Genomic DNA, 21,949 nt, shown 5'->3' on the forward strand with positions numbered 1-21,949 from the left:
GCAGTGCCTGGGTTCATGTTGGATTGAATAACCAGGGACGAGAATCTCCAGAGGCCAGGTCCTGAATTCCCTTTCATGACAAACCCATGGTGGGCCAGGGGCCAGGGGGGTCCTAAATCTTTTTTTGACAAGTCTTCCCTGAGTACCCACTGGGGTCAGCATGGTGCTGGGCACTGGGAAGACAGCGGGGAACAAGATCGACAAGCCCCTGCACTCTGTCCCAGGTAACACTCCACAAAGGCATCTGTGGGGGTCCTGGGGAGACCGCCCATGGTTCCTGGGCTTGTTCCTTGGGTGGAGAGTCTGTTCGTCTTCAGGGACACGGCCCACCAACTGTCTGCTGTGTGCTCATCCTGGATATTCATGACCACGAGTCGTTCCGCTCCCTGACCCGTCCAGCTACCTTTAAGGAAGGACCACGTGTAGCCCTCTCTTCTGACGTCTTGGCCAAAGCAAACAGAATTGCGATTGCATTGTCCAGGGGTCTGCTGAGTGCCCGTCCCCAGAGGGAGACAGCTGCGGCACTGACGGCACCAGATGCAGGCTGGCCCTGGGCAGGCCCCAGGAGCCAGGCCACTTCCCAGCTGCCAATCTGCACGAGTCCCGGGTTCTCAGTACCGGCAACCCCCACAGCCTCACTCAAAGGAGATCACTGCCCACTCCAAGCTAGGTCCCCGGTCCTGGGGGCCGGGACATGTCCGCTGCTGAAACACGATCACGCCCCACAGTTGGTCTGCAGTCTGCGGAGCCTCACGGAAACATTCTCCTGAGTTCACTTTCGCCAGCATTTCCCGAACCCCTCGCAGTGGACGCTCTAGGAGTCTAAGGGGTCCTGCCCGCCCGGCTGCCTGCCTGACCTCCATGCAGCGCCCTGGACGGGCCCAGGTCAGACCTGGCGTTTGGAAAGTCCTGCTTACCAACGTCCCTCCGAGTCTGATGTCCAGGGAGAAGTGGATCCTGCAGGCGTCTGAGGAGCGACCCCTGCTTGGGTGAGAATTGGGAATCCATCTCTCTGCTCTGCTTTCTTTTTAAGGCTGACTTCCAAAGCTGGGACTAGTGCAGAGCAAAAACGTCTCCTGGGTGCTGACCGGTGCTGAGCGCCCTCTCCTGACTCCTGGACGGCGTGGCCAGGTTCCAGGTCGCACCTGCAGCATCGCCGGGGCGAAAGTCTATGACCAGGGCCAAGTGGGCCCCAGAGGCCTAGAACTGTCCAAGTAAAGACTGTGGGGTTGAAGCCCACCCTTCGCCCCCCAGGGGACTCTGATATTAATAATTATAATAATGGCAAAAATTTGTTGGACGCTCACCCTGAGCAGGCCTTGGGCTTGGTGTGGCCTGTACTATCTCATTTAATGCCCACAATAACCCCGGAGAGCAGCCATCATTATCAGCCCTGTGAACCCGAGCAACCCACGTTCGCATCTGCTTGGGAGACGCTGCGCATGGCGGGACGGAGCCCAGACTCGGGGGCCACCACCAGCGAGTGGCACGCTCTCCTGTCCAGCTGGCCTGCAGGTCTGACGGGGGAGGGAGGCAGATCCTGCGCTGAACACGTGCGGCCCTTTTTTTTTTTTAATTTCAATATTAGCATTGAGGGGCTGGCTGGGAACAGACAGAGAAATGAGATCTGGGCCTCTCTCGGGAGCGAGGCTCATGGTTTTATTTGTTTTAATTTTCTCTCCTGATGAAAAATTTGCCATGGTTAGAGAGGCCCCGAACAAACAGCACTGTGACTGATGTTTTCCAATTTCCTGAGCGGATTCCACGCACTTTTGAGAGTTCCATCAATATTTCAAGAGCTTCAACACGGTTCCCCCGCTACGGAGCCGTGGAGTTGCGACCCCGGCGCCCTTCTCCCTCCCGGCCACGGCTGGGCTCGTCTGGGGCCGAGGCCGCAGGCGGATGGGAAGAGGCATCTCCAGGCCTCCTGCGTCCTGTGGGGCTCTGCTTCTGGCCTCCATCCCGGGCTTCGGCAGGCGCGGAGCCGTTCATGCCGTGGGAGGCAGCCCTGGGGGACCAGGTCCGTCCGTCTCTGTGCCCCCAGGTGGGACAGCTCCGAGGCACGTCCTGCCCGGTCTCCCAGAACTCTCCAGAAGCGGTGGCTCCAGCTGCCCAGGCGCCAAGCCAGGCAAGCCTCCTGCAGGTCCTTTCCCACCTCCCCTCCCCTCCCTTCTGCCCAGACCACGTCCTTCTCCGCGCAGGGTCTGCCCGTGGGAAGCCCGACCTGAGATGTGGGAGGGGGCGTCCCGGCCACACAGGCTGCCGGGCACTCCGACAGAACAGCAAGGCCTGGACGTGGTCAGGGGAAGGCTCGGCCAGGCCGAGGTGGAGCGCGTGCCCAGCATGCACGGAGGCCCTGGGTTCAACCCCAGCACCCAAGAGAAAAGGAAAAGAACACCCCCGGAGCTGGCGGCCAGCGCGACCGCTTCTGCTCTCGCCCTGCCGGAGGCTCCAGGGCCGCCTCAGCACAGCTGTGACCAGCCTGCGGTGTGGCTGACCCCTCCAGGAAGCGGGGTCAGTGGGGGGGTCTGACTTTGGGTTCTTGCTGGTGACTCCAAGGGTGAGGCTCGGTCACTGGCAGGCGGGGCAGAGACTGAAGTTGTGGGACACGGTGGTCAGGACACGGTGTTCAGCCCACGCTGGACGCAAGGCAGAGGCGGCTTGGGGCCCGGGTGCCGGCCTGGTCCTTCCTCTCGGGCACGTCGGCACTGGCATCTTCTCAAGCCCGTCTGCCCCTCTGCGTCGGAGCCACAGGGACCAGAACTGTGTGCAGAGCGGGGCTCCCCCCACGCAGACTGAGCATCCCCACCTGCTCTCCCCCCGGGCCCCTCTCAAGCCTCATCTTGACAGGTCCAGCAGGGCAGGCCTTGGCACCCCAACCTCGACCACCCGGGCGCGGAGACTGAGTGGAGCGCCTTAGGTCACCATCACGGCAGACGCTCAGGAGAGTCCGCTGAGCTGCACTTTACAGACAGGAAACTGAAGCGGTGGCAGGGGAGGGCCCGAGGCTGCCCCTCTGGGACCCCACCTGTGGGCTGGCTGCCTGTGACCTTGGCCTCTGAACCCCTCTGCTTCCTGCCGGCTGGAGGCAGGTTGCGCTGTAGGCGTGACTACGTGAGGAAGGCTGCGACTCCAGCGCGACTTTGGACAGTATAGCCCGACGGCATGACGCTCACTGAAAACCTTGGAGGGTTACTAGGTCACATGGGGTAAGAACCAGTGTGACCTGGGTCACAGTCCACAGGCGATCCTGTTCTCCCTCTGCTTTCACAAGTGGGGAAGCTAAGCAGCTGACGTGACTTGCCAGGGGCACCCAATAAGGCACGAGCGCCCCGGGGACGTGGTACACGGCTGGCTCCCCGGGGTCTTCCTCTCCTGCACCCGCAGCCCTCTTCCTACATTCCACCAGCGAGCGCCTGGAGCCGAGCTCCGCTTCAGAGCCTGGCAGGTTGTCTCTGGAATGCACGGGGCTTTCAGAGAAATGCGTCTGCCCTGCTGTCAGCCCAGCATGGAAACCAGAGCAGCATGTTCAGGAAGACAAAGGCTCGAGGTGCAGCCCTGCTGGAAGGCAGGCGGGTCTTTCCTGCTCCTCCCGAGAGTCGGGAACTGAACGGAACGGAGCTGTTGGAAATTAACTGGGACTTTTCCGGGGCATGGGAACAAGGAGAGAGGAGCTTGGGTAGAGGTTCCTGGACTGCTCGGACTGTACTGCAGCCAGTGATGACATGTGGCTGTGGCTGTTCCTGCAGCACTGGGCCAGGAAGTCTGCAGGGAGGACAGGAGCACAGAGGAGAGCAGAGCAGAGGAGAGGAGAGCAGAGGAGAGCAGAGTAGAGGAGAGGAGAGCAGAGGAGAGGAGAGCAGAGGAGAGGAGAGCAGAGGAGAGGAGAGCAGAGGAGAGCAGAGGAGAGCAGAGCAGAGGAGAGCAGAGGAGAGGAGAGGAGAGCAGAGGAGAGCAGAGGAGAGGAGAGCAGAGCAGAGGAGAGCAGAGGAGAGCAGAGCAGAGGAGAGGAGAGCAGAGGAGAGCAGAGCAGAGGAGAGCAGAGCAGAGCAGAGGAGAGGAGAGGAGAGGAGAGCAGAGGAGAGCAGAGCAGAGGAGAGCAGAGGAGAGGAGAGCAGAGGAGAGGAGAGGAGAGCAGAGGAGAGGAGAGGAGAGGAGAGCAGAGGAGAGGAGAGGAGAGGAGAGGAACGGAGAGCAGAGGAGAGGAGAGCAGAGGAGAGGAGAGCAGAGGAGAGCAGAGCAGAGGAGAGCAGAAGAGAGGAGAGGAGAGGAGAGGAGAGCAGAGGAGAGCAGAGCAGAGGAGAGCAGAAGAGAGGAGAGGAGAACAGAGGAGAGGAGAGCAGAGGAGAGGAGAGGAGAGGAGAGGAGAGCAGAGGAGAGCAGAGGAGAGCAGAGCAGAGGAGAGCAGAAGAGAGGAGAGGAGAGGAGAGGAGAGGAGAGGAGAGAGAGCAGAGGAAAGCAGAGGAGAGCAGAGGAGAGCAGAGCAGAGGAGAGCAGAGCAGAGGAGAGCAGAGCAGAGGAGAGGAGAGCAGAGGAGAGGAGAGAGAGCAGAGGAAAGCAGAGGAGAGGAGAGGAGAGGAGAGCAGAGGAGAGGAGAGAGAGCAGAGGAAAGCAGAGGAGAGGAGAGGAGAGCAGAGGAGAGGAGAGGAGAGGAGAGGAGAGCAGAGGAGAGGAGAGGAGAGGAGAGCAGAGGAGAGGAGAGGAGAGGAGAGCAGAGGAGAGCAGAGCAGAGGAGAGCAGAAGAGAGGAGAGGAGAGGAGAGGAGAGGAGAGCAGAGGAGAGCAGAGCAGAGCAGAGCAGAGCAGAGGAGAGCAGAGCAGAGGAGAGCAGAGGAGAGAGAGCAGAAGAGAGGAGAGGAGAGGAGAGGAACGGAGAGCAGAGGAGAGGAGAGCAGAGGAGAGAAGAGGAGAGCAGAGGAGAGGAGAGCAGAGGAGAGAGAGCAGAAGAGAGGAGAGGAGAGGAGAGCAGAGGAGAGGAGAGGAGAGCAGAGGAGAGCAGAGCAGAGGAGAGGAGAGGTGAGCAGAGGAGAGGAGAGCAGAGGAGGCAGGGAGCTGAGGTCCCAGTGAGCAGGGCACTGAATGCGGCAGGATCCTGCCCCCAGGACATGTTTGGTGTCCCCTAGGAGCTGGGGAGTGCCACTGGCACCTGGTGGTGGGTGCCAGGGACTCTGCTCCGCCCCCTGCAGCGCCTGGTCACCGAGGCTTCGCTGCAGCTGCAGGCGCCTGGGGTCCCTGGGTGGACCCCACTGACAGAGCAGGGAACACGTGCACCTAAGTGTCGGAGGGGGCAAAGGGACGTTGGAGACCTCAGCATGTCCCACGCGCCCAGCCCACAACCACTCTCCACTTCGCTGACGTGGGGCACCTACTGAGCACCACGTCCCTCAGCTCTTCTCTGGCTGGACCGCGATCCCCTGTGGTTGGGTCTTGGCGTCACAGGGCTTCTGAGAGTCGTCCCCAGGACCGCCCGTGACAAGCCTCGTGCCCTGCTGTCCCTCCGGGCCTCCTGAGCAGCCCCGTGCGTGATCTCCTTAGTTCATGCGTCTCCTGTGGCTGAAGCTTCCATGGGGAGTCGGGGCGTCCAGTCAGCCAGGCTGCGGCTCCAGGCTTGGCTAGCAGTCACCTTGTCCATTGTTCAGGTGTGGACGCTGAGGCACTGCCCACGCACACACACACCATCCCCCAAAAAGGAAACCCTGAGACAGGGCTTGCAGCCTGCCTGCGGTAGGGGCCGTATTTAGAGGGAAGAATGCAGGACTTATCAGAGCCTCTGAGGCCCTGCCCAGTGTGACTGCTCGAGGAACACGGCTTCTGAGGAACTCGGGAGTCCTTGGAATCCCGCGATGCCGGGCGCCGTTCTGTGACTCGAGAGCGTGGCCCGCAGCCCTCACCTCCAGAATCCCCCGGAGCAGAGTCGGCCTCCGCAGGGCTGCCTAAGGGGCGAGGGTCGGAGCCCCGCCGAGGCCCCATCCACCTTGGCCAGGCCTCCTTGCTCTTCTCGGGTCTCAGCGCCTGTGCCTAGTCCCTGCCCCTGGGTCCCACAGCGGCGGGAAGGGAGCCTGCCGTCTCCAGGGGCCACCGAGACCAGGGGCCTGCCCAGGGGTCCTCCGGGGGCTGTGCAGGGAAGCGGATGCCCCCCATTCACCTCCTCCGTGATCCCACGGAGCTGCAGAGCTGGCGTCCATGGCCACGTCTCAGGAGTCACCCGGGGCCACGGCTGCTGTGAGCAGGCGCTGGTGCTTCCTGCTGCAGCCATGGGCAAGGGAAGGCAGGAGGAGGGCCGAGCCGTGTCCTGGCCGCCGCCAGCCCTTGATCACGGTGAGGACGCCAGCGGGGACGGCCCTCTGGGTGCCGGCCGGCCTGCCTGCCTTCCCCGAACGCGGAAGGGACCTGTGTGCTGAGGTCAGACTCGGGCACGGGCCTCCCAGCACCTGCGGGACACGGGCAGCACCACCTGCCCGCGGTCCACGTGCCCACAGCTCTGGCCGCCAGGCGTGGGGGCTGCCGGCTGCCTGTGCGTCCAGCCTCTGGGAGCTGCAGGCCCTGGGCCACCGTGCTGGGCTGGTCCCTGCTGGTGCTGGCTCTGCTGGCCGCAGGAAGGGGCAGCGTCCTGGCTGCACCCTGGCAGCCCGTGCGTCTGGGATTTGGCCCTGGGGACACTGGGCAGGAGGAGCAGGCGGGGCAGGCTGGGAGCAGCTCCCTCTGCCTCCAGCTTCCGTCCAGCATCCTGGCCCTGCCTTTCCCAGCCCTGGGCAGCTCCCTGCCCGGCTGGCTTGGCAGCTGCTCGGCCGGAGGCAGGGAACCCACTCCCTCTCGGCGCCGGGTCGAGGAGGAGCCTCCCAGGAATCCGTGGGAGGGAGAGGGGCCACCCAGAGCAGGCAGGCGCTGGGGTCCCCGGACTGAGGCCCACCCTCCCTCGCCCACGGTGGCCGCTCCGGGCTGAGATATTAGCCGGATAAACTCAACGTGCAAACCGTAGTCCGGCGAGTCCTGGCCATTCTTGTCAATTCCCTTAAAGGTCAATCTGCTTTCCTCGTTATTAATGAAGGGCCTCGGAAATGCAGCCGGTCTCTCCGTGTTTTGGTAGATTTGGGCTAATGGGCTATTTTATTTCCATGGTAACAGCTCCCCGTGTTACAGGAAGATAATTTTCCAGACAAAAGATTTGTGGGTCTTATTATTCTGCAGGGATCCGGCTGTGGAGGCTGGGGACGTGGGCTCCGGGGCGCCGGCTCGCGGGTCCCACCCACCCTGGGGCACCTGTTTGCCTCTGGCTTCTGGGTCCCAAGGTTTGCGAGGGCTGCATTGTAGGGAACTGGCAGGGGCTGAATGGAAACTGGCAGGGGCTGAATGAAGATATTCTTTGGGAGACAATGGCCTAAATTCACTCTCTTATCAGCCAGTGGGGCCGGAGAGAAGTGGCTTGTGTTGGAGGGTTTGCTGCCCCAGCAGGAACCTCGTCCCGTGGGTGAGCTAGCGGCTGTCCTTACAGTAATCCTCCCGCCTCCGAGGCCTGGGTGAACTCAGACTCCGATCCCTCGGATGATCAGCTGCACTTCAGCGACTCCCAGGGACCAGGCTAGACACAGGAGGGCCCCTCTCGGGGAGCTGTATCTCATCGATGGGCATGCTGGGGGACAGGTGCGCCGTGGCCATCCTTCGGGATCCGTGTGTTAGCAGCGCTGACCTGGCTGCTAGGGGGCATGTAGCAGGTTGGGAAGGACATATTTTAGAAAGATTTTTGAGGGCCATGTAAGAGCACAAGCTAACCAAATATTAATCCATTAATTGACGATTATGAGCACCATCCTAGGTCCAGGGGATTCAAACATGGACAAAAGCAGACTACTCTGTCTTTACACCCTGGTGGGGGCAAACGGACATTAATCCATTTTGTGATTTAAAGTTGCAGCTAATTGTAGTGCTGGCAGGCACAAGTTCTTAATGCAATAAGAGGCAGTGAGATAGGAATTTGGCCAAGATAGGACTTTCACATATGGTTGGGTAGGATGTGCACTGCACTATTCCAAGGGGAGCCGGTCACCTCATAGATGTTGTAGATCTGAATATTTGGAGTTTTCGGGATGATCCGAAATGACTTAAGAAAGGGGTGTTATGTTCTAAATTGCAGAAAACTAATTCTATGGACCAGTGAAACTCCTCAGGGAGAAAAGAAGCCTTTCCCCAGGAAGTGACCATGTCCAGGATTAGGAGCATGGGCAGGGGCTCAGGAGGCAAAGAGAAGGAAGGACGGTTGTCCCAGATAAGGAAACAGCACGTGTGGCCGGGCCAGAGACTGAGAAGAGGCTGAGGCGGTGGCACAGACACAGCGCGGGGCGAGAGCATGGGACGCAGAGCAGCCGGAGGTGCGTCAGAATTGCCCCTGCTGCTCAGGGTTTCCAGCACTGCAGGAGCCCGGGGCCTTGGCATGGAGATGGGAATGAGTGGACGAATCAGGAGTGACCATGGAAAGGGACTCTGCGTTGGCTTTGAAACAGGGAAGGTTAGTGGCCCGCGCAGTCCTGGAACTCGGAGCCGCTGAGTGACCCCATCCCACACCCAGGGCACAGTCTGCAAACAGCCCCCTGAGTCCCTCCCAAGACTGGCCACCCGGCCTCTCTCCCACGACAAGAAACTCTGTTGCACGCTGTGCGGATGGTGGCAGCACATCCCGGTCCCGACTTGGCTGGTGGCGAGTGGAGGCGGCGGCGAAGCTTTGCTGCATCAGCCTCTTCATCAGCACGGGGCCTTCCGCAGTATCTGCGCGTTCCCCTAGAGGATGGCTTCCTCGATTCTCCCCCTGTTCGCTGAGGAACTGCTAATCCAGGGGGCCGGTGGGCTTCCCGCCCACTGGCTCAGAAGCAGCTTCAGGAGCGCGGGGTTGAGGAGTCTGAGGCTGTGCGCTGAGGCTGGGAGGCGTCACCAGATTGAAAGGGGTGGGGGACCTGGGGTCTGCAGCTGGAGGTTTGAAGAGCAGTCACGGGAGCCGCCCAGACGCCCCGTGGCAGCACGGCGTCCCTCCCCTGGAATCCCCGCAACTTACACGCACGCCAACGAGTCAGGGGAACCCAGGGGCCGCGTCGACGGCAGCGTCCTGCTTCTGACGTTCCTTACTTTTGCGACACGGGACTTTCTGTATTGTTCCTTACCTTTTCACGCCAAGTTTTCTCAAAATGGAAACTCCTTTGAGGGGAAGGACCCCTTGCACCCCTTTTCCACAGGGACTGACAGGTGGAACACCAGCACAGTCCTGCTTGGGGACTCTCCGCTGACACTGCGAGGAGCTGTCCACTGTCCACTCTCCCAGTGACTCCGGCAGCTCTTGTGCACTGCACAGCCTGTCCCAGACAGCAGCTCCTGCAAAGGCTTCTGGGAGACATCGGCAAATGTCCCGACCCGCGGGACATCAATGCGGAACGGCAAACCTAAGAGAGAAGGAATGAAGGGACAAGAGACGCAGGGAGAGGCAGCAAGACAGGAATTCTGATCAAGCTGCAAATTTTTATTGTTCACACAGGGGTATTTATATGCTCAGGGAATGAGGGGTATGACGAGGTGCAGCCTGGTTGGCTGTGTTCTTCTATTGGGCTCCTGATAGGCTGCAAGTTTGTGCCGGCGGGAAGGTGAGGTTCGCAACGGCGGGAAGGTGAAGTCCCGGAAGAGAAGCAGGGACGGCACCATAGGCGCCATACTGTCAGAATTATCAGCCAGGAGGGGGGAGGGGCGCTGCTGCTTATTGTAAAGGTCAGAATGTTCTCAGAATGAGAACTTCTTGGTCCCTGACAGGCGAACCCTGGAGCATCCCAGGTGGACACAAAGCTGCTAACTGGCTTCCAGACTGGCTGGGTCTGCTGCGTGGTGAAGTCGCAGGTGGAGTTGCTCTGGCCCCGCCTCCTGGGCTTGCACTTGCAGTTCCCTGTCCTTGATGCTAAGACGTGGTCCCTGCTAGGCTTCCCTCGAGGACGGAAGCACGTCGGGACAGGAAGAACCCAATGTCTGTTGCAGACATGCTCACGGTTCCCTCTGTGGCTTCTGCCCAACCGGCTCCATTTGTTGGTCTTCAGAAAGTTGCTCCTGTTCCTTCTTGGGGGAACCACCCTCCCAGCAACCTTTGCACCTTGCAGCTTTGGGTAGACTGATGTGTTCTGGTTCTTGCACTGGCTAAGGGGAGCCAGGAGACAATCAGAGTGGGTGACTGACAAGCCCCAGATTTTCACTAGAAATATTTAAAATGGCAAGCTCTCTCTTTACCCCATAGTTACTGCTCAGATAAGACCTTAGCCTTTCCCTTCCTCCTCCTCGGAAGAGATTGTCTACTGTAGAACCAACACCGTGGAAAGCAGAGCTGAGAAATGGAGATAGCTAGCTGGAGACATCATCTGAGTACCTGGATCTAGCCATTCCTGAAGGTATTCTATCCCTGGACTTTTCAATCATGTGGATTTTTGTAATCCCTTTTTTGTTTAAGCCAATTTGAGTGGGGTCGCTGTCACTTGCCATCAAAACTCATCCAGGTATCTAGTATTTTAACAATCAATGAATGAGTGAATGAACAATTGAAATTCTGCAAATATTTATTATTTCCAATGTAGTACTAAGTCCCAAGGAAAGGGCAAGAGAGATGGTGTTCTTCCTTGAAAGTCAAGCATGTAGCCTGACAAACTAGAATCTGGGTCAATCCAATTAATTAAGTGACTGCTTAGAAGTGCCCCTTCTCTCCAAACCTCTCCCTCTTCAGACACTAGCCTAAATCCGGCCCAGGCACGCTCCACACCAGTGCTGTGCTCCATGGCTCCCGAGGTCAAGTGCCGAGGCTCTCTCAGGTTATCAGAGTCAAACTTTGCCACAGCAGGGATTTGGGCTAGACATCGGGTGAAGCTTGTGCTACCAGATGGTGTTTCTGAGGAAAGTCGTCCTAATTTTGCAGTTTCAGGATTTGACAATAAATCTGTCTGGCAGGCTTCGGATGTGATTTGGCCTCAAAATCATCTCTGTTAATCCTGATGCTGCGCGAATCTGCGGGAAGGTCCGGCAGGAAAGCAGGACCCACGTGAAGTATTGGACAAAGGGATTTAACAAGGAACTGAGGCGCAGAGAAGTGAGGGGCGGCGGAGCTGCCGCAGGGAACCACGAGGCCACTCGGGCAGCTCGGCTGCAGGAGGACCTGACGCCGCCAGGTCAGGGAGGCAGAGGGAGGAGGGCGCACCGTGCCCAGGGAGGGCCTGGCCTGCAGAAGCGGGGCTGCGGTGAGGCCTTGGGTGGAAGGTCAGGTCAATGGCCTGCAGTCCTGAAAGAGAAGTCACCAAAATAGCCAGAGGAGATAGATTCTGCCTGGCAACTCACAAGAGGGTCTCCCATCCACCCCACTGCCCAGCACCCCTTACTGGTCACACCCAGTAACTCTGCCAGTGACCACACCCGAGTCCAGCACCGCCCACTGGCCACACCCGAGTTCCCACCTCCCACTGGCCACACCAGCCCAACTCCTCCCATTGGCCACGCCTAAGCCTGCATGTCCCATTGATCACACCAGCCTAACTCCTCCCATTGGCCACGCCCAAGCCTGCACGTCCCATTGGCCCACACCAGCCTAACTCCTCCCATTGGCCACGCCCAAGCCTGCACGTCCCATTGGCCACGCCCAAGCCTGCACGTCCCATTGGCCCACACCAGCCTAACTCCTCCCACTGGCCACACCAGCCTAACTTCTCCCACTGGCCACACCAGCCTAACTCCTCCCATTGGTCACGCCCAATCCTGCACGTCCCATTGGCTACTCCAGCCTAAGTCCTCCCACTGGTCACACCAGCCTAACTCCTCCCATTGGCCACGCCCAAGCCTGCACGTCCCATTGGCCACGCCCAAGCCTGCACGTCCCATTGGCCCACACCAGCCTAACTCCTCCCACTGGCCACACCAGCCTAACTTCTCCCACTGGCCACACCAGCCTAACTCCTCCCATTGGTCACGCCCAATCCTGCACGTCCCATTGGCCTCACCAGCCTAACTCCTCTAGTGGCCTCAGCCAGCCCAGCACCTTCCGCTGGCCTCACCCCGCGCTATTCACTCACTGGTTGCTCTAACCCGGCGCCCGAGCAGGGGTGCTCTGGAGCGCGGGCTGCAAGGTTAGCGAGAGGCGCAGAAGAGCGGGGCGCCCCGGATTGGAGCATAGACGCAGCAGGACGGCACCCTGCTGCCACCCAGGAGCCGCCTTCTCTGGGGGCCTGCTGCAGGCAGCCCTTCTCCTTCCCGAGTTGTCTCCTGCGATTCACGGGTGTCGCCCCCAGGTCACCTTAGGAGTTGGGATCCAGTTCCAAGAGCCTTACGCCCTGCCCAAGGGACTGCAGTGGCCCAGGCACTGGAGAAGCGCAGCAGTTCCAGTGGGTCCACCCACACCCAGCAGTTCTGCTCTGGATAGTCACTCAGGAGCCATGAAGATGTGCAAGAAAGCATGTTCTTAGCATGGTTTTCACAACAGCCAGAGTTGGAGCAGGTGCGACCCGTCCGCAGGAGAACGGGTGGATGATGGAGCCATGGCGGAGTCACAGAGGTGGCGCGTCCCGCAACAGAAAGGATCACAGTCCTGCGCGTTCCCAGACTCCCCCGTGACCAGGGCAAGTGAGGAAGCCAGACATGGCGGCAGATGCCCGTTTCATGTTGGTTCCCTGTCATTTACACAGAGCCCAAGAAGAGACCAAATCTATCCCATGAGACAGAAACCAGAGAGCAGTCTTGTCACGGGGGTGGGACTGGCTTGGAAGGGACACGAAGGGACTGCGTGAAGAAGACGTTCAGTATCTCATGTGAGGTGACCAGTCTGCAGAACTCGTGGATCTGAAAACCTCTCTGTGTGGGGCAGTGTGGTTACTTACTTGTTGTAGGGGACCAGAACATGCCACCCCAAAATGTGGCAGTAGGGGACCAAAATAGGGTGCTCCCCGCCCAAATACGTCTCTGCGGATTAAGGACTTTGGGCTGATTGTTTTGAGAACCAGCAGCATAAGAGAAGCTCTGAGAACAAATACAAAGAAATTGTCCTTCTCTAAGGGTCGCTTACTTATCTAGAGGACATCTCCACTTGTAAGGGTGTCCCCCACTCTGTACCAGGGAAGGGACGGTGGAATCACCAGAGGCTTATCAGTGGAGAAGGCACCAACTCAAGTTCTGCAGAACAAACCTGCTTCCCAGTCATGTCCCGGTAGCCCAGTGGCCCACCCCTCCTCTCCCTCAGTGGAAGGGGCCGGACCAGAGCTCCAGGCCACCTTCTCTGACAGCTGCCCACTCTCCCCTGGGTGTCCCCACCTCTTAACAAGTTTCTGTGGTTTTCCCTGTTCATGTGTCTTTGTCTGAGCGGGTCCCAGCTGAGACTTTAGAAGGAGCGGGAGGTTATTGGCCACGACTACAAAGTCAAATTAGTCACACGTTTTTTTAAAAAGCAGTTTTCAAGGTAAAGAGTCAATCTCCTGCTTCTCCACTGGACTTGCGCCTTTAGAAAGCATCACCACATCCTGGCTGGTCTGTCAGGGCACCTCTGCATGCCGAGGGGTCACTAGGAGCAGGTGGACGCACTCAGCGTCTGAGGCTAATGATTATGACCGGGACCAGGGGCAAGGGGCCCTCGGACCCCCATCCACATGATTCAGGATGCCAGACACTCAGCAGAAATGGCTGATGGATGGTTACCATTAAACTAAGTGGCCATAAATATTTAATCACACGACCACCACTTTTAAATACATCACCCAGGACAGCGGATGCCGCTCCTCTGCCCCCATCCAGAGACCCGGGGGAAGCTGTGTGCTAGCCACTCTGCATAGGTGGCTTCTCCAGCCTCCTCTCCACCCCAGCCCTCCCCACCACAGGTGACCCAGCTATTCCTGGCCACCTCTGCTGCCCTCCAGGCAGACTGAGGGAAGGCCTTCTAGTCCCTGATGGGGACACGGCAGAAAGGAGCAGAGAGGGCACCTCAGAGGAACGGAGGGGGCACATTTGTGGTGATGCATCCAAGGCCAGTCCTCTGGACAGTTTGGTGACAGGTTAATAAACCCAGTGTGCAGTTTAGGTGAGTCCGAGTTGGGCTGTGAGACCGAGCCATCCCAGCCACCAGGTGATGACCAGGCCACCAGGCTGGTGGGCAGAGGCCAGCCAGGAGGAAAGGAACTAAGAGTGTGAAGGTCCTGGTGGTGACGTGGAGCGGCCTGACCCTGGGCAAGTCTGGGCCTCGGTTCACTCTCTGCATAAGGAAGCAATTCGACAAGCCAGGTCTCTACACCCGTTAGTGTCGCTGCTGAGCATGGTGGCACAGCAAGCCCCTGATCGCCAGCCTCTGCGGGCAGGCGCTCACTGCTTTGGATCCGTGCTTCCATCCGATCCTCCCGTCACTCAGGGCTCAACCAGGAAAGCAGAAGCCCTTGAGTCCTGCGGGATGAAGGCAGGAGAGGATCAGAACCAAGGGCCTGGACAGGGACTTGGGGGGCCAGGGCAGCCTGTGACCAGTCCTCCCGAAGCCCTGGGAGAGCTTGCAGGGAAGACAGGAGGTGGCACGTCCCCAGTGCCCTGGGGCAGCGAAGGAGAAGCAGCAGTGGTGGTCTGGTCGCCAGAAGCTGCTGTCAGGGCCGGCCGCACCTAGGCGCTGACGGGTGGCAGGGAAGCAGGGTGGACGCGGCTGGGGCAAAGCAAAGGCAAGCTGGAGTCCCTGGAGCCCCGGCAGCCGTCCTTTGTGCAGCGAGGGTGGCGACCCTCAGAGAGCAAGGACTGCTGCTTCCTGCCTGTCGCTCAGATGCTTTGTGTTAAAAAAAAAAAGAAAAAGAAAAAAATTTGGCAACTCAACTAGTCGCAGAGGAAGGGCATCTTAGGGAATATGATTCGAGCTGAGCCAAGTCAGCAGAGCAAACCAACACATCCTCAGAAGGAATGGAAAAGCGCCCCCGAAGTTTAGAGAAACCAAAGTGTCCGGTTGTCTGCCCGGCGGGGGGCAGGCTGCGCGGGGGGTTCTCCAGGCAGCTTCCTGCAGGCGCCTCAAGCAGCACGCACACAGAGGCGACTGTCACACGCTGGGCCTGGGCCTCCCAGACCACGTGACCGGCTCAGAGGCCTCCTGGGGCCTGCAGATGGCTGCCCACTCACGGTGTCCTCCCAGCCTGTCCTGCACACACTGCCCTGGTCTCTCTGTCCTGCAGGGTCACACCCTAACGACCTCTTCAGACTCTTCTCCAGGGATACAGTCACCTTCTGAGGTGCCACCCCTTAGGACTTGGCTCTATGAGTGGAGAGAGGGGACAGTTCTTGTGGAAGCGGTTGCAGAGGTGACCCCTGGGCTCCGCGGCAGGCTCAGCCACAGGGCAGAGACCCAGGCTGCCCCTGGGCATCCGGAAACCACAGCCCTGTCTGCCAGGCCCTCCCGAGGCGGAGGGACCATGGGGACTCTGAGAGCAGAGCCAGTGCTGCAGCGGCCACTCCGCCTAGGCTGAGGGCACCCGTGCCCAGCCCCGCATGGTCCAGTGGCCGGGTCTGTGTGGTGTGTCCTGAAGTCCTCAGGGCTCTGCTGCGATGTGACTGAGGTGGGGTCTCCGTGGCTCAGCCGTGATTGGCCACCCAGGGCCAGACACCCCAAGGAGACTGAGTCAGCAGCACACAGCTGCCAGTGACAGTGACCGGCTGGGCACTCAGGAGCGGGCTTGCAGAAGCCGTGAGTCCCTACAGAGGCAGTGGCGAGGCTGCTGGCCACCTTTCAGGGGCAGTGGGGACTCTTGCTGCAGAAACCATTGGCACTCCCTGGCTGAGGCGCCGGATCTTGCAGCAGACGCTGGGAGAAGCCCGCGGGGACGGGGGTGGGGCGGCTCTGCCAGTCCTCCAGGCTTGGGTCCCTCTGGGAAGGCCTGCCAACCATCCGTCTTTGCCTCTGCTCCCTGTGTCCAGCGCTGCTCCCAGCCATGGGCCTGGCCACTTCTAGCTCACCAGCTTGCAGATCAAAGTTCGATTTGGGCACCGGGGGTCAGTCCCACCTCCCCTCCCTTTGCCTGGCAGGTCTTTTGATGTGGCTGATTCTGTATTTAGGTGATGTCTTCATTTCCGAGAGAGAGAAATCTCACCCCGACGGGGAAACGGGCATTGTCTGCTGTTACCAGGGAAGAGGAAGTGCGGGGTGCTGAGCACCAGGCATGCTCCGTTGTGAGGAAGCAGGCTGTGCCCTTTCACTTGGGCTCTGGGAGGGTCCTTATGCAGATAAAAGCCACAGATATGGGGGCTTGGCCGTTTGGGGAAAGTAAATGAAATCCTGTGCCCTGGACTGTTCTGCTGTTTAAATCCACTCTAAAGACATCCTAGGACCCAGGAGGCTCTCCCTTAGCCTGACACCCCAGGAAAGGCTCCAGAACATTCCTTCTGTCAGCAGATCTGAGACTCAGAGGGCAGCAGCTACTATAGGGGACGTCATAACCAGAAACTTGCCAGCTTAGCACCGCGGACTGTTTGACGACGTTGAGTCCTTTATTGTTCTTTGGTACGATGCTCCAAGGTCGACAAGTCCACAGGCTGTCTTTGGACCTCTGACTCTCTGGCATACACCTGTGGGAGCCCTTCTGAGACTGGAGACCAGGGTCTTCCCCTTGCTGACCTCCTTGGCAAAGACCAGAGGGAGAGGCAGAAGCCTGAGCTCGTGGACAGTCGGGCATGCCCACCACAGTCCAGACCTGGAAGCGTTCGGCCCCCCTGGAACATTGGCGATGCCTGGAGATGTTTCGGCTTCTCTCCCTGGGGACTGGGGGAGCTGCTCCTGGCATCTGGTGGACAGGAGGCTGCCATTACCCTGTAACACAGAAGGCACGGGATGGCCCAAGACGCAGGGCTACCAGCCCAGGCATCCACAGTGCCCAGGGGGAGACACTCTGCACCAGACAGACAGAACAGGTCCAAGCAGAGAAGAGCAGAGAACCACAGGGAGCGAAGAGGAGATGGAGGGTCTGAGTGGGCTGACCGGCCCTCAGCAGCAGAGCCAGGGTGCTCCCAGCACACCCCGGGGCTGGGCTTCAGGCTGGCTCTGCCTCTGGCTGCAGGTGGGCCAGGCTGGGCTTGAGACGCTGGGTGGGCTTCAAATCTGCTCTCCATCCTCCTGGTAGATGCCAGAAGCACAAGGGGTCAGACAGCACATTCACAGTTCAGGGCTCTGCCCAGGGCATGACCCCTGACCTGCCGCCCGCCAAAAGGAGTCCTCCAGCCACGTCCAAGTGTAGAACTTCACGCTGCCCCACAAAACCATGGCAGGGCGATTCTGGAAGGTGAAGAACTGACCACAAGTGTCCATGCTTGCTCGGTGGGGAGAGGGGGATGGGAACCGAGGGTCTCACTGAGAAAGTGCTGGAAAGCATTGGATGGGCTTCGGGAATGACGATGGGGTGACACCAACGTCCATAAATGGCTGCCTGGAAGGGCGGACCGCAGGAAGCACAGGGAAGCCAGGCAGGACGTGCCCCGTCCACCAGGGGAGCAGCCACCTCTGGGAGCAGGCTGGGAGCAGCAGAGCTTAACCAGCGCCCACCATCCTAGCAGGGACCTCGGAAATGGAATCCTCCAGGCACATCAGAAGATTCAGAATCGGGAAAGGGAAGGAAATCAAGGATGGCTACTCCAACTTTGCTTTTCACATCCTCACCAAAATTCATGCTGAAGCAGTTCCTGATGGAACGGAGAGGTGTGAGGGGCTGGGGTCGGCAGGACTTCAGCAGGAGGCAGCGTCCGCCCATTCCTGGATCTGTGGATTGAGGGGCTAATGGGCTGACTCCGGGGTGGGTCTGTTATTAAAGCTAACTGGGTCTGTCTCCGTGTGTGCCCTTATTGACACGCACCACCCGGCTGCTGTGGGACGGTACAGGGTCCCCACCAGTGAGATGACGGTCACCTCTTGGACTTGCAGCCTGCACACGTGGTCAATGACCTTTACCAGGCGTAACCTACCCAGTCTGTGGCGTTCAGTTATAGCAACAGAAAACAGACTAAGACAGTGACTAAGAATTCTGCCTTGAGTCACCGTCTTGGCTGGGAGGAGACAGACAACGAGGGAAGGAATGTGTTTGGGGGAAAAATCAATCTTTACCTCTTTTTACTGTGTCGATAACCCTGCAGAGGTATTTTCATGATCTCCTGTCCCCAGAGAGGAAACAGGTACTCAGCAAAGGAGAGTAACCTGTGGTGGCCGGGGGCGGGAGGGTGGTGGAGCCGGGGGCGTGAAGCTGGCGGGTCTGTACCCAGGCTGCACAGCTGCACGCCCCCGGCTCCTCGGCCCGGCTCTGCGGCCCTGCTGGAGGCTTCTGCTTTGGAATTCATTTTCCCCCAAGATGGTACATTCTAGGATCAGTCGTGTGTCAGGATGGGATGCAGGGCTTGGACAGGAAGCAGGAAACCCTGGATGTCTGTCCTAGCTCATCTGCCAAGGAGCATCTCTTCAGAACTGAGTCTGAAACTTGCCAGAGGACAAATCAAGATGGCCTCCTCCCTGACCCGAGCCATCCGGCTGCTTCCGCTGCCCCACGTCCCGTCCCGGCCTCCCCACCCTCCTGTGCTCTAGCCTAGGGACCCCTCCCTGCCCCTGGGTGGGGCGGCGTTCTCTCTGGCCAGTTCTCTCTGCTGCTCTGTCCGTTCCTTGCCCACTGCCGTTCACTCTGGTCAGCCCCCGGCACTGCCCGGGTTTCAGAAAGGTTCCTTCCCCTTGCCCCCTGGAGCGTGAGCTCTGAGAACCCGCGTCTGAGCCCACTTGCTGCTGCTCTAACAGAACACCTAGGCGACGCCTTGGCTCTCAGTTCTGGAGGCTGGGAGGTCCGAGAGCCTCCACACAGGATCATCCCAGACGTAAAGGGCAGGTCAAGAGAGGGCTGAACCTGCCCATCTCCCCTGGTGGTGACCGTCCATTCACGAGGGCCGAGCCCAGGGACCTGACCACCTCTTACGGGATGAAGTTTCCAACGCGTGATCTTTGGGGGCCGTTCAAACCAGGGCCACCTGGGCTGGGCTGCCTGGAACTGTTAACTCTGCAGCGATTTCCCAGCCAGGGCGGAGGGTCCCCCACAGGGACGTGCCCGGCTTCTGCTGAGGAAGCAGTGCTCTCTGCACCCCTCTGCCCGTCTCTCGCTCCGGTGCTGGGGCAGCAGCGGGCCCTGTGATGGCCTTTCCCTGGGGGGTCTGAGAGGAGCTCTGGTCTTTGGTTGGCTCGGCCTTTTTCTCACAGAGTCGGGGACGTCCAAGCTCCCCACGTGGACGAGGAACCAAGATTTTTATGGTCATGCTTCGTCTTCCGCCACCACAGGTGGACGGTTTCCACTTGATTCCACGTCCCAGGATCCCACAGCCTTTCACATGGAAGGGGCTCAAGATCTGGACTGTGGGTGAGTGAGGACCTGGGTCCCTTGCTTCATGTCCATCTCCTTAGCTGGGAATGAAGCTAGTTCCTCAGAGGGCCTTTCTGGAAGGCCAGTGTGACCAGGAAGCAGGGAGGGTTCCCCAGAGCTGTGGCTGGGAGGGTGACCCACTGAGCCCCCAAGATGGCGGACCTAAGTGGAGCGGCCCAGTCTGTTCGCCAATCCGCTGAGGCAGGTCTGTCTCCCAGGGGTCCCCAGCTCCTGGGGCCAAGAAGGACAGAAGGGGCATTTCTGTGTGGAGGGAGGATGGCAGGTCCCTTTGGTACTTCCGAGTGCAAATGTCCCGGGGGTAGCTCCTGCCCTAGAAACCCAGAGGCTCCCTTCTAGATGTTTCCATAGCCTGGTTCCCAGCCTTTCCTCCAATTCTGAGTGCTGAGGCAGAGCTTCCAGTGGGTTCTGTATTCTCCCTTCACGTGGCCTGACCTGTGTCAGTCTCTGTCACTGGCCACCCAGAACCTGGCCAGCACAGAAACAGAGCCACATGGTCCCCACACGCACCAGGGCAGTGTCCTCTTCTCAGTCCTGGGCTCTGTCTCCAGTGGCCGCGTCCAGGGGACTGTGTCATTGAGTCCGCCTCCCCCGGGATGCCGGCTTGTTCCCGGCACGGCCCAGGCTCCTGCTGACAAATGACTCCACATCTATCATGAGTGGGTTTTCCCGTCTCCATTACTGGGCTGTGGACCTCCTCGCCAAGGACGTTTCCAGGCGATTTTGTCTGAATTACATGGCTAATTGCCTCATATTTTCAGCTCCTGTTACAGGCCCTCCAAGTTCAAATGAGAGAGAGAGAGAAAGAGATGCCTCCTCTCGCTTCCCACACGGGGAACAAATTCACCAGGAGAGCCGGGCCCGGGAAGAGGCCGATCGCTCTGTTAATGGTGGATGCCAGTTTGTTTCCGACTTCCAAGTGTAATTAGGTTAAAGGGCCGAAAGAGAAAGCGAAGGCTGGAGAAGACGGGCCGCTGGCTGGAGCTTCAGCTCTGAGTTCTATCCTGATTCGTTCATGAGTATTTTTCTCCTCCAGATGTGTCCCCATGGTGGGACGGGTGGAGTGGGAGGACAGGGCCTTGGGTTCCTGAATGACGCTGTGCATTAGTGACAGGAAGAGAGACGGGGCTGGACAGCGCCCGCCGAGCCCTAGCCATCTGCACAGGCCCCGTCCCTCCCCGGCACAGAGACCGGCCACAGTTCAAGGTGGGAAAGATCCGTGTTTGCTGCCAGTGCAGCCGATCCGTGCTGAGTCCTCGGGAAGGCAAGTTCAGGGTCGGCCTCAGATGCACCGCGTGGATCTAAAGGAGGCTGGGCCTGGTCAGCAGGCAGAGCGTGGCGTCATCTCCCCTCCAGGGGAAGCACAGGGACAGCCCGGCGGGCCCGCGGCTGGTCTTAACTTGCAAGCCGCACGTCCCAGCATCCATGTCTGCTTGTCCTCCAGGTGGACAGGGGCGTCAGGGTCAGCTGGACATGCGGAGAGGTCCTGGGGAGGCGCCCTCGTGGCCACGTGGGAGGCGGCGTCTGATGGCGGGTGCCCCTCCGTGGCCTCGGGATGCGGCAGTGAGAAGCGGCCTCAGACCCGGCGGGTCCAGGCAGCGGGGCTGGTGATCCTGAGCAGTTTCCGCAGGCGAGGGCGTTGGAGCCACCTGGGGAGGCCCCAGTGCCAGGGCCACGTGCGGCCTCCGAAGGCGAGACCGGGCTGGGCGGAGCCTTGGGGAGCACGCTCAGATGGTGTGGGGCAGGCAGGAGGCTCCGCTCCTTCTCCACGGCTGCGGGTGTCCTCCTGGCCTGGCAGCTGGGGTCACGCCGAGCAAGTGACCCGAGAGCTGGACAGAAGCTGCCACGTGCACGGTGACACATCCCCACGCCCCTGCTCCCTGTTTTTGGCCACACAGGCCACACGGACCCAGTGAGGAGCCCACGGCAGGAAGGACGGGGTCCCTGGAGGTGGGCAGGCTGTCTCGGAGACCAGCCCCGGAACCCTGCTCGGCTGCCGAGTCTCTGGAACTCCGCTAGGAGGTTGAAAGGAAGGGGCTTTGTTTTTCTTTTTCTAGAAGAGGTGGAATCTGACGGTGGGAGGGAGGCGGTTCCAGGGCCCAGCGCAGGAGGCTGAGCTGCTGGTCTTGGTTCCAGCCTCTGCAGCAGCAGTGAGCAGGAAGGGGACGGGGGAGGGACAGGGGAGGGACAGGGGAGGGACAGGGGAGGGAGCACCGCTTGGAGAACAGCAAAGTCTGCTCGCTTCTGCCGCGGGTGAGCTGTTCAGCAGCCCTGGCCCTCTGGCTAGCACCACCTGCTTTTATGCAGGTAGGAAGTGGCCACTGTGTTAGGTAAGCGGGGTCCTCTCTGGTCCCCCAATGGAACCAGGGCACGACGTGGACGGCTGCTCCCCTGGGATCCATGGCCGTCTCCCCCTTCTGTAATCACAGAAGTCTAAGTGTTTATCCGGGGCTCTGGCTGGACAGGTACAGAGGCGTCTCGGTTTCTGATGTAGTTAGGTAAGGCCATACCACTGGGTTCCTAGAAAGGAATGTCACCTTTTCTCTCTTTTTT

The sequence above is a fragment of the Sciurus carolinensis genome, chromosome 19, assembly GCF_902686445.1.
Source record: "Sciurus carolinensis chromosome 19, mSciCar1.2, whole genome shotgun sequence".
Classification (NCBI taxonomy): Eukaryota; Metazoa; Chordata; class Mammalia; order Rodentia; family Sciuridae; genus Sciurus; species Sciurus carolinensis.